Here is a 13,342-nt window from a genome sequence, read left to right on the forward strand (position 1 = left end):
ATGGTTGTGCAAGAATTTAGCCGAAATGAGTGTAAAAAATAATGAATTCCCTAAACTTGAATATTTGTTGTTCGACCATTTTTATGCCTTTATCAAAATTTCCTTACTATGTCTTTAAAATATCTTTTTTTGTTAGGGATGCCAAATAAATGAAACAACCTTCTACATTGAGGTCTGAATTTAAATTTTTTTTTTTTCAAATATTGTTTCCAAGATTCTTATTCTATTCTTATCTATGGCCTAAACAAATACCGAATCTTTTTGCATGAGCGGGGGACATTTGGTTCAAAATTTTCCCCTTGGTGGTTGGAGTTCTGAACTCGCGGTTACTCTTTACTTCAAACGAGTTGCACCTTAGATTACTTTACTCTTCTGCCGCCAAATGGGAAAGTCTGCTACCCACGCCGGACATAGAAATATATGTACGCCTTTGCTGCGCGAAAAAAATAGTCATTTCAGTTTGATAAGTTCGAAGATAGTAAATACCTTGCATCATTGAAAGGTGAATAAATCAATATATTTAGCCTCGCTTGTGATCAGTTCTGTTTATTTTGTTCTCTGTGTTTTTGTCAAGTTTTGATTAATTTCTGAAAGTACTTGTGTTTTTCTTTTAACCAAGCTAGCTCAACTACATTATTTGTGTTTGGAAATAGGGTTTCTTATAAATCTGTACTCAATATTAGAGTTTTTTTAATTTTATTTTAAATTGTCTAATCCCTGTGCACTGTTATTGTAAATTCATTCTATTGTACTTGCTTTGCCAGTGCTCCTAGTGTTTGTTTTTGTAACTCTCTCCCAGCAAGCAAAGTTAGGAGCGCTCTAAATTATGTGTCTTATTAGAGCCTCGGTTAATAGTGTTCACTAATAAGACATATTGATATGTGCGTTTTCGAAACACATTCGGTGCTTTCTAAATATAGACTCATAAAAAGCTCTTAAATCTGACCACCTTCGGAACGTTGAAAGAAAAATCAAAGTAAAAACCACACTTAAAATAATAGTAAGCAGGTTCTTGCAAGCAGCAAGATGATTGAAATTTCAGGATTTCCAATTTGTGCATTCAGTTATAAATGATGATTGTGCAAGAATTTAACCGAAATGAGTGTAAAAAATAATGAATTCCCTAAACTTGAATATTTGTTGTTCGACCATTTTTATGCCTTTATCAAAATTTCCTTACTATGTCTTTAAAATATCTTTTTTTGTTAGGGATGCCAAATAAATGAAACACCTTCTACATTGAGGTCTGAATTTAAATTTTTTTTTTTTTCAAGTATTGTTTCCAAGATTCTTATTCTATTCTTATCTATGGCCTAAACAAATACCGAATCTTTTTGCATGAGCGGGGGACATTTGGTTCAAAATTTTCCCCTTGGTGGTTGGAGTTCTGAACTCGCGGTTACTCTTTACTTCAAACGAGTTGCACCTTAGATTACTTTACTCTTCTGCCGCCAAATGGGAAAGTCTGCTACCCACGCCGGAAAGTTCGCGGTAGTCACAGAGCAGTCTAAGGTGAATTTTAGGAAAAGTTGACACATGCCACTGTTGCTCTCAGATCGACTTTTCACCCCTGCCAGAACCTTCTACCTCCGAGCTCTAGGTGGCGCTAATAGTACCTCAAGGCCGATTCCTAGATGTAGCCAAAAACGTATCTTTTCCTCTCTTATTAGTGCTACAAGAATTGGAATCTTTTAAGGGCACCCATATATTAAAATCATCTTAAACAACTAGGTGATAATTATCCCTAAGACTGAACAGTGTGGGTTGCCGATAAGTGTAGCATATAAATAAAAATGTCAGATCGTTTTGGTATGTATGAGCTATAAATTTAATCATTAAAATAACACGGACGGAGACAAACTCAATGTTATTGCCGACGTCAAGAGCGATGAGAAATGACAGGGCGTAGAATTGATCGCGATGAGGATAACACCGGTCGCACCGATATATAAAGTAATTGTTTGCAAAATCAGACATAGTCGAGTTTAAACAAGTAAAAGCGAGTACGCTCGCATCAAACGAAGCCCTATTGCCCTATTTGCAAACAACTTATTAAGCTTACCTAATAAGTTACGTACATTTTGATAGTCTATGGTGAAGGCCGAAGTGTGGAGGCGGAAAAAGTATTTCAGGTTTGTTAATAAAAAAAATGTAATACTAGTTTGTATTAACGAAACGGGAAACTTGTGTGACTGCAGGAGGATTCAGCGGATTTAATTGCGAAAGAATGTGTAAGATTTAGCGAGATTGCGACGACGAAAGGGAGTGGTATCGATGGAGTTCAAATGATCATTTTAATGTTCCACTAATTTCTCTTAGAAACTAACTTATGCTAAGGTGGCGAGAGACGGAGCGAATTCGCAAAAGCGAACGAACGAAAACTTTATTGGCTTGCGTTCTCGCCCTACAACTTGTAGCTTTAATTTAAATAACAGCACCAAGTGGGCAAACACCGCCACCTCTGAAGGGACAACGGCTCAAAATATTGGTAAGTTCTATAGGCCATAAATATAAAAAATTCTATGTGAAAATATGACTTTAAATGCACCAATTCTTATTCTTAATTGCTCTAGCTATTTGAATTTATTCATTATTTTGTTCTGCTCTATCTGTCCTCTTCAAAAATAGCATCGAAAGAGAGAGCATGATATTTATTGGGTATTTCAGCAACATTCAAGGTAAGCTTTTCCTAAAAAATTGTCTAAGCTTATTAAAAACAAGTTTTTGTGCAATGAAAGTGCTTAATATTTTAAATAAAGATATTAAGTTCCTTTTTTAAAAAAAAAGTATACATAGTATGTGTTGTGTTTTGGGTAAATCAATATTGTATTTAGTACATAATTGTGAGCTTTCTTGGTTTGTAATTTCTGTGTTTGGTTAGAGTTTTAGGTGCGATGGCATTCTTTGGCACAAAAAAATCTTTTTGTAAAATATTTTTAAGCATTTTAAGAATATAAGAATATTTAATTCAAGTTGCCGAACGGCTTGCAATTATACAAAAAGGTAACCTAACCTCAATTTTTAAAAAAAGACGTGCTTCTGCTGTGAGTTGTAGTTTGTTGTAGTTTCTTGTATTGTATTTTCGTTTGTTGTTATTTTTGTGTTATGTTTTGTGTTTATATTCTTTTCTTTAAAATAAAAGCTTATTATTTCCTTGTGAGTGCCAATTTACACGATTGCGTTCTGCACTGTGTCGTATCAATAAGAGCTATATGATATAATTGTGCGATTTTAAAACCGAATCTCGGGAATATTAAACTATTTTTAAATCTTAAAGAACTAAAAAAATGTAAAAACAAAAAAGTTATGAAAGCTATAGGATATAGTGGTACGATCTGGCCAATTATTGTCCTATATATTTATAAAACTTTTCTAGATTTTTGGTACAAGTTTGAAAGCGATAGCCCCTCTAGAAGTGTTTGTGGCCGCGGCTCTCATACAAGCCCTACCACTGTAGAGCGAACGAACGAAAGCTTTATTGGCTCCCGCCCTAAAACTTGTAACTTCAATTTAAATATTAGCGCCAAGTGCGCAAACACTCATCTTGATTGCAGCAATAACGACACGGGTCGATTATATTTCTTCAGGGAAGAGCAGACGATGTTTGCCTTTGCTGACTCCAGTTTCGGGGAGAATTTTTGGGAAAAAAAGCAGGTGATGAAGACTCCTATAGACTGGACCTCTGAGCGGGGCTAAGCCGGGTAAAATTCTTCGAAAAAAAGCTGAGAAAACAAGATTGATTGAGAAAATAAGAAATATTTAAAAAAAATAGCTGATGTTTATAAAAATGCAATGATCGATTATTTAAATATTAAAATAAAATGTTGTCTCAAAAATGTATTATTGAAACTGTATAGATTCGGGCGCGTTCTGTAAAAGTAACTGTTTAAATTCCTATGTGAGCATACAAAATCATACACACTTTTAAAATCAAAACCAATTTTTACATAAATATTTCGAAATTTTGATCAATAAATTTAAGGACGCGAGTCTGAGAAAAATGTTAGTAAAAAAGCCGTTTATACCCGTTTTGGAATTATGCTCTTACGACTGAAACTCTAGTCTAATCATCGACAAAAATTGCGACCAGTTATATAAAGAGATAAATGCGGTTGAATTTTAAAAGCCTACAGTTCTTTTCAAACCTTAAATTTTTTGTTATCTTTGACCTAAAAGTTGCTTTCAGCCATGAAAATCGAAATTGTTCACCAAATTAATACTAATAAAAAACAAAATTTGTATTTTTACTTATATTTAAAATAAATTAAAAAATGTGTAAATTAAAATTTATGTGAGCCAAGACAGATCTTAGTTTTACAAGTCGTTTTATTCAGATTTTCGGATTTTCGAAAGTGGGTCCTCGAGTAATAGAAGTATCTGCATAGGGGGCAGATTGAGCAATGTGAAGCACCTTAAATATCATCATTAATTAAAATTGTTCTCAGCTATTTATAAATACGAAACCAATACAAATGTTGCCGTGAGAGGACACACACAACGGCAACTTTACAAAGGGTGTTGTAATACGGTCAAAGTGGAGTGAAAGAATATACATGTGAGTAGCTTGCTTTCGTTGTTTAAATAAAATCCAAATTGTTGACCAAATTAATAACACAGGTACACAAAATCAAACTTTTTCAAATTTCCACGAATCAATTTCGTTTTATCTACTTCTATTTACTCTCCCATTTTATAAAAGTCATGGCACCCTTAAAATGTCTTGAAATGAAAGCCAATTTATTTATACAAGTCAGAACATACATTTTTCACTTATGTATACAGTACTGGACAAGAAATCCGGACATGCAAAAAAATGGTTGTTTTGGTTTTTTTTTGATTGTGTTTATTGTTTCAAAAAGAATTAAATAATTGTATTTTCCAACCAAAACATATTTTTTCGATTCCAAAAAGGTTTTTTTTGTTTTAAATCTTAAGTTACTGTATATATATCAATTCTGTATATGAATATATAAGTTAACACCCAAAATAATACAATTTCTCAGACAGAGGAAATGAGTAAGCATTGATTGCACAACAAACAGCAAAGCAATGCCCTCAATAATAGAATTTCCCAAACCGTAGAAGAGAGCATTAATTGCACAACTAACAGCAAAGCAATGCTCTCAATAAAGTTCTAACGAACTTAGCTTGCACCTTTTGGTCAGCGATCGTGGGAATGCAGAATAGCCAATTTCCAAAGTTGATCGAACTCAACTTAGTGCATACAACAAAAACTATAATTAAAATGCACTGGCCAATTACAATTAAGTTTGGCCAACGGCGACGGCGACCAAGAGCAGCAACCAATAATATGAAAGAACGTCAGCAGAAACATCAACAGCGGCAGAGACGGCGGCAGCGATGGAGCGACGCGACGCGACAATTATTTAATCTAAGTAAGTTAGTTCTTAATCCAACTCAATAAAGAAAAGTTAGATTTTTTTATATAAAAATCATAATCAATCTTTTAACTGGCGCCCGAACAGGGACCTGATTAAAACCGCGAAAGGATAACAAGTTCCGCGTCTCGCGAAGTTCAGAAAGTAAAAAATTCTGACGTTTCGTTTCAAACCTCCGCCTAATCAGTGAGAAGTAAAAAACCAAAAATACCGAGATTCGGAAGTGCAAAAGTGCCGTTTAAAAAACGCCGCAAATTGTCACTCCTGAAAAAAAAAAAAAGGGACTTGTACCCGGTGGAATAATCAGGCCAAATTTTATCGCCGTGATCCCTTTAGTATCCGTTCGAAGGGAACGTGAATTAAGGTACAGAGAAGGCCCCTTAGTAAACTCACACTCAGGAGAGATCGTTGCAGAGTGGGATAAAACGGAATCTGCCGAGCCTGTCATCACGAGAGCACGCCGAGATATGTTACTACTGTAAGAATAGTTTTAAGCAATTTATTAACAAAAACATAAAAAATATTTAATCGAAAAATATTCAAAGAAGAAAAAGTTTTACCCAAATATAAAGTGTAGAAGACATATTTTAGTGAGTTAAAAAGAAAAAAAATCCAAAATATAGGGAAAATAAAAATTCCCACACAATAATTACAAAGGTAATAAAAAATCGCACACCCTAATTCTTAGAAGACAACTTCCGAATTCTGAATAACTAAAATTAAAAAATTAAATTAAACTTTTCGCTGCTCATATATCCATACCCAAAATGACCGAACAAGATTTGGCAGACAGACTCGCGAATCTTACCGGACCCTCATTAGCCAGTTCCACACAAATAAACACACGAATCATGACCGAGAGGGACATTGAGGAAAAAATAAAAAACAATCTTAGAGACAAATCTCAGTAAACTAGTAAAGGAAATACTTAATCCAAATAAAGATTTTTCCAAATATACAGACCAAACAATTAAAAGAGAATTAACGCACAATCTTAGTGAGTTAGATAAATTACCAGACATTGTTCGGACACTTAGAGACTTTTCAGGAAACAAAAGTGAATATTCATCATGGAGGAAAAGTGTCGAGAGGGTGTTAAAAATCTATGAAAACAGAATTGGTTCACCAAAATATTATGGAATTCTTTTAGCAATCCGTAACAAAATTACTGGTCAAGCGGACGCAGTATTAGAATCATATAATACCCCCTTAGATTGGACAGCTATTTCAAAATGCCTAACAGCGCATTTCGCCGACAAGCGCGACTTAAAGACCTTAGAATATCAACTATATGCTCTTAACCAAGGTAACAATACTATAGATGAATATTATCAGGCAGTCTATCAACAATTATCACTAATTCTGAACCAAATTGGCAGCTTAGATGCCTCACAAGAAACTATACAATCTCTGACAGCCATGTATAGGGAAAAAGCCTTAGACACTTTTGTCAGAGGACTTAATGGAAACCTGGCACAATTGCTGGCCATTAAAGAACCACATGACTTAGGACACGCTCTACATTTATGCAGTCTGCTAGAGAATCAAAAAGCTAGGAATAACCAGACACCAAAAACTCCGTATTTAGGGAGGGCACCCATGCTACCACCTAAACCTCAACAACCATATCGGATGGTAGCCGTCAAACAAAATTTCCATCCGCATCTCTACCATAACCCAAACCAATCCGGAAAACCCCTAACAACTCAAACTAACCAATTCAAATCTTATAGTCAACCTTATACAAACCAATCCGGTGTAGTAGCGTCCTATAACATACCAAAACCTCCGCCACGACCACAACCGAAACCGGTACCTATGGACGTAGATCAGTCAGTTCGATCACGTCATATAAATTATATGAACAAACCAGCAAATAATGATTATGCAGGGAAAAGACCTCTCAGCACCGCTAATGCCCCAAATAATAATAATATGCCAAGACAGTTCCATATTCAACCAGAGACAGGAAGTAACGCGCAGCAAAATTCAGATGAAGCTTCATCAAGTTCAGAACAAGAGTATTATCAGTTGGCAGAAGAAAATAACGTTAACGAACTTCAGGAGGAATATGTATGGCAAAGCGATAACGAACAACAAGAATACATAGATATGTCAGAACTTTATTTTTTAGAATAAATCGTTCCTCACTACCTTACTTTAAAGTAACCACGGGGAACGGAAAAATTCTAAAATTCTTAATCGACACGGGCTCTAATCAAAATTATATTCAAAATCAATTAGTACCAAATCCAAAGCCAAATGAGAACACTTTTTCAGTTAGTTCAGTCGGTGGTAACAATAAAATAACACAACACGCAATACTTAAGCTCGCTAATATTTCGGATACACCCATGAAATTCTTTTTACTAGACACCCTGAAAACCTTTCATGGTATCTTGGGCAATGACACAATGAAAAGACTAGGAGCAATAATAGATGTAAAAAATGATATATTAATTCTCGGAAATAAACGCAAAATTAAAATTCATCAACTAGCGACACAAGCAGTAAATACAATTGGACCGCAAGTCAGCCATATGACCGAGTCACAAAAATCAATAATAAAACTCCTCGTACAAAGCCACAAAATCCTCTTCGCAGATCCCGATTCAAAGTTAGCATACACAACTAAAGTAGTAGGTGAGATCAGAACTTCATCAGATTCTCCAGTTTACGGAAAACATTACCCATACCCAATATCACTCAAACAAGAGGTAGAAAAACAAATAACTGAGATGCTAAGAGATGGTATTATAAGACCTTCAAGATCACCATATAATGCACCAGTCTGGGTAGTTCCGAAAAAGTCCGGCCAGTCCGAAGAAAAAAAGTACAGATTAGTAATTGATTATAGGAAACTTAATGAAGTTACTATCTCAGATCGGTATCCCATACCCGAAATTGGAGAAATTATTGCGCAGCTCGGGGACAACAAATATTTTTCGGTATTAGATCTCAAGAGCGGTTTTCATCAAATACCACTAAAAGATACAGACATAGAAAAAACAGCATTCGCGGTAAATGGCGGAAAATATGAATTTACGAGACTCCCATTCGGTTTGAAAAATTCCCCTTCCATTTTTCAAAGAGCGTTAGACGACATATTGAGAGAATACATAGGGAAAATTTGCTATGTATACGTTGATGATATTATAGTCTTTAGCAAAAACGAAGTGGAGCACGGCAAAAACTTGGAAAGAGTATTTTCAACGCTACAAAACGCAAATATGAGGGTTCAAATAGAGAAATGCCATTTTTTTAAAAACGAAGTAGACTTCTTGGGGTACACAATATCAGAAAATGGAGTAAAAACCAACATAGATAAAATAAAAGCGATTACAAAATTTCCAGTCCCAAAAACATTAAAAGATCTCCGTTCCTTTTTGGGCATGACAGGTTATTATAGGCGGTTCATAAAAGATTACGCCAAAATAGCAAAACCCCTAACCATTCTTCTAAGAGGCGAAGAAGGCCGGATATCTAAGACCAAGTCAAGCAGAACTGCTATCAACTTGAGCAAAGATGCGATTACAGCATTCGAGGTTACCCTTGCCTATCCAGATTTCGGAAAAGAATTTCAATTGACTACTGACGCTTCAAGTTACGCAATAGGCGCAGTATTGGAACAAAATCATAGGCCAATAACGTTCATTTCACGCACCCTGTCAAAGACTGAAGAGAACTACGCAACTAACGAAAGAGAGATGCTCGCGATCGTTTGGGCGCTCCAAAGTTTAAGACATTATCTTTACGGGTATTCAAAAGTGGTAATATACACGGATCACCAACCCTTGAGTTTTTCGAATAGCGTAAATAACCATAACGCTAAGCTTAAACGCTGGAGAGACCTCATTGGCGAGTATAACCACGAGATCAGGTACAAGCCCGGAGTAGCTAATGTGGTAGCGGATGCGTTGTCCCGGGCCCCCGCAGAAATTAACTCAATCAGCTCCTCAGCATCAGCCAATAGCGACGAAAGCTCGTCACACAACCTCATATTTTCAGTAGAAGCTCCAATTAACGTATTTAAAAAGCAATTATTATTACTGACTGCCGATACAGAATCCTATAGCTTCGAAATGCCATTCCCAACATACCACAGACACATAATTAAACAAAAATCTTACACGGAAGAAAAACTTATTGCAATCTTAACTAGTAAACTTGATCCGAAGCTTATAAACGGAATCATTACATCCGAAGAGGTAATGGGAAAAATTCAAAACATTTACCCTACCTATTTTAAATCATACAAGGTAAGGTTTACTCAAAACGAAATAGACGACGTAACTTCGGAGTCCCAACAAAACGAAATAATTATCCTCGAACATAAACGAGCCCATAGAGATGCAAAAGAGAACAAATTACAAATTTTGAAGAATTATTTCTTTCCACAACTTACCAAGAAAATCCAAGCAATAGTTCAAGCCTGTCAAACTTGTAAAGAATCAAAATACGATAGACACCCCCCAAAAGGAGAAATCCAACCGACCCCTATTCCTAATTACCCAGGAGAAATAGTTCACATAGATATTTATATTACCGAAAAACATAGAGTCTTAACGGGAATTGACAAGTTTTCAAAATATGTTCAAGTAAAAATTTTAGAGTCAAGAGCATCTGAAGATATTAAAAATCCGTTGAGGGAAATGTTAATTGCTTTCGGTATGCCGAAATGGATAATAATGGACAACGAACGATCATTTGGCTCAGCAGCAATAAAGTTTATGTTAGAAGATGAACTCAAAATATCATTACACACCACCGCACCGTACGCATCGACAAGTAACGGACAAATAGAAAGGTTTCATTCAACCCTATCTGAAATCATGCGGTGTCTCAAAAAAGACAACGGGAGCATATCATTTGAAGATTTAATCTTTAAAGCAGTTCAAGAATATAATAAATCGATACATTCTGTAACAAAAGAAAGACCCATAGACATATTTTTCAGAAGCACAATCTCTAGTTCAACAGAAGACATAGAAAAGAAACGAGAAGAAATAAAAAAGAAAATTAAAAATAAACAAACAGCCGACCTCGAATACCATAATCAAGGAAAAATATTACCAAAACTTTTTAAGCCAGGCGAAACTGTACATGTAAAAATAGATAAAAGATTAGGAACTAAACTTACACCGAGATACAAAACCGAGAAAGTAGCGGAAAATAGAACGACCACCATTAAAACACAAACCGGAAAAATCATACATAAAAATAATATAAGAACATAATTTTTCAGATTATTTTTACCAACATGCTTGGGAATAACTACAGTCCTCGACTATTCCAATTCACAGAACAATTCACGACTATCAGATCTTAGAAGACAAGATAAATGAGCAGCTAGAAAACAACAATAGACAAGTAGTAATTAACAGATTAATTAATCAAAAAATAAACCAACTTACTAACGCTACTAATGCAATGTTGAAAATTACCCAGAGCTCGGAAGAAATCATAAATCAGAAAGCAAATATTTTAAAGTATAAAATTCAATTAATAAAAGAAGAAATAATTAACATAATATACGCAATTACATGGGCCAAATCTAATACAATAAATTCATTTGTACTTACAAACACAGAAACCAAAATAGTGGAAGAAATTTTTAAAAAAGAAAATAACTTATTTTTTAACATAGAAGAATTATTGGAATTTGCTCGAATCAAGTTAGCCACAAATGGCAACGACCTTATTTACATTATTAGCTTACCAACCATTGAATCAGATAATTGTAGAACTTTAAAAATTAAAGCAATAAAAAAAGCCCAAATAATCAATGATATAAAATATGAAAATTTTTTAGAATGTAAGAGACAATTATTGGCAATAATTAAACCTTGTGAATCCTATAATGATAAGACAAGTTGTAATTCAGAAAATTTGTTAGATTTAAGCAATGATACTTGCGTAAACGCTCTATTAAACCTTCGAGAACCAGAATGTAAGATGATCAACAATCAACATATACCGGATTTCGAAGAAATACTACCAGGCACCATCCTGCTAAACAACTTCAATGGACCAGTCTCACTAGATGAAAAACTTCTACAACTTCAAGGCTCTTTCATAATACAATATCGTAATTCGACGGTAACAATTGGTGAAACCATCTTCAAGTCAAAGGAAATCAACGTAGTCGAACCAGAACCTCCGTTATTCCAACTATTGGGCGAAAAGACTAAGTTAGAGGAAGTTCTATCACTACAAATGGTCAAGGAACTCAACATTAACAACACAAAAGCGCTGGAAAAATTAAGAAGCAAGGCAACCATAGAATCTTCCGTTAGCTACGGATCCGCCATCATCCTACTACTTCTTATAATAGGATCAATCACGGAACTCCTACGAAGACGTAGGTCAACGGAAAGGACACCAGTTTCCGTGCCAGAAACGCAAGAAAAGCCCACGCACTCCGGACCTGTACTCTACTACGTTGCGACCGAGGACAGTCGCGTTTAAGGAGGGAATAATACAATTTCTCAGACAGAGGAAATGAGTAAGCATTGATTGCACAACAAACAGCAAAGCAATGCCCTCAATAATAGAATTTCCCAAACCGAAGAAGAGAGCATTAATTGCACAACTAACAGCAAAGCAATGCTCTCAATAAAGTTCTAACGAACTTAGCTTGCACCTTTTGGTCAGCGATCGTGGGAATGCAGAACAGCCAATTTCCAAAGTTGATCGAACTCAACTTAGTGCATACAACAAAAAATATAATTAAAATGCACTGGCCAATTACAATTAAGTTTGGCCAACGGCGAAGGCGACCAAGAGCAGCAACCAATAATATGAAAGAACGTCAGCAGAAACATCAACAGCGGCAGAGACGGCGGCAGCGATGGAGCGACGCGTAGCTATAAAAACAATTGTTTAATCTAAGTAAGTTAGTTCTTAATCCAACTCAATAAAGAAAAGTTAGATTTTTTTATATAAAAATCATAATCAATCTTTTAACTTATATATATGAATATATTCAATATAGCCTCACAAAATTTACAAATGGAATGACGGAACAATATTGTTAGCTGTGTATCATAAAAAAGAGGTTGGTTGCTCACAGGACAGTTCGAGAGCACATTTTTACAAACTTTTCCAGCTGATCTGTACACGAAATTAACCCATCAAATCATTCAACGATTACTTAACATTTTGTTGGAAATCGAAAAGTCGTTCCGAAAGAAAATCTGTAATGGAGTACTCTAAACATTACATCTTAGAAAATGTCATGGAAGAAACACCAACCTCTCCACTTGAAGAAACATTATCGTCTACTTTCACTTGCTCACAGTACTCAAATATTAGAAACCCCTGCCAACAGCGCCCCTTGAGGGGATATTTTTCTCTTATGGAGAAGAGATCTGCCTTGGTAACAAGCGATTGAATGGCTAAAAAAATCATGTTTTTTTTCATTGTTACACGGTAGTGCAAGGTTTCAAGTGTATTTCCACGATTGTTTCCGACCAGCTTGGGATTTGTAAAAGTCAAGAATTGTAAAAGATAAATCTGAAGAATATGCGTTGAGCTTAATTTTGGATTTAACAAAATAAAAAACAATTTTTGACGGTTCTGTTCTGATTTGGCGCTCAGGACAAAAGCTTTTTTCTTATCTGTAATAACTACAATTTATTTATATTAAAAGTTTTTTTTTCTATTTTTTGAACTCCCAAATACAGTAACTAAATTTTTTATATCCATATTGTTTGGACTTTTTATAGCCTTGCAGATAGTATTATAATTTCAGTCAGAAGTTTGTAACGCAGTGAAGGAGACGTTTCCGACTCTATAAAGTACATGTATATTCTTAATCAGCATCACTAGGAGAGTCAATAATAAGGGTTAAATATTTCAGAATTACGGTTTAAAATTCATCAAAATCGGAAGACTATATCATATAGCTCCCATGGGAAAAATAAAAATATTTTAAAAACAAT

General features: G+C 34.9%; 1 long non-coding RNA gene across 1 annotated transcript; it reads right to left on the bottom strand.

Annotated features, from left to right (window-relative positions):
* Positions 1-167: 167 nt before the first annotated feature.
* On the bottom strand, positions 168-608 carry LOC128263858 (uncharacterized). The gene is made up of 2 exons (XR_008268543.1): positions 487-608; positions 168-433 (listed from the first exon to the last, which is right to left on the bottom strand). It is a non-coding gene; the product is annotated as an uncharacterized LOC128263858 (long non-coding RNA).
* Between the last annotated feature and the right edge of the window lie 12,734 nt (positions 609-13,342).

This window comes from Drosophila gunungcola, unplaced genomic scaffold (genome assembly GCF_025200985.1).
Source record: "Drosophila gunungcola strain Sukarami unplaced genomic scaffold, Dgunungcola_SK_2 000022F, whole genome shotgun sequence".
NCBI lineage: Eukaryota > Metazoa > Arthropoda > Insecta > Diptera > Drosophilidae > Drosophila > Drosophila gunungcola.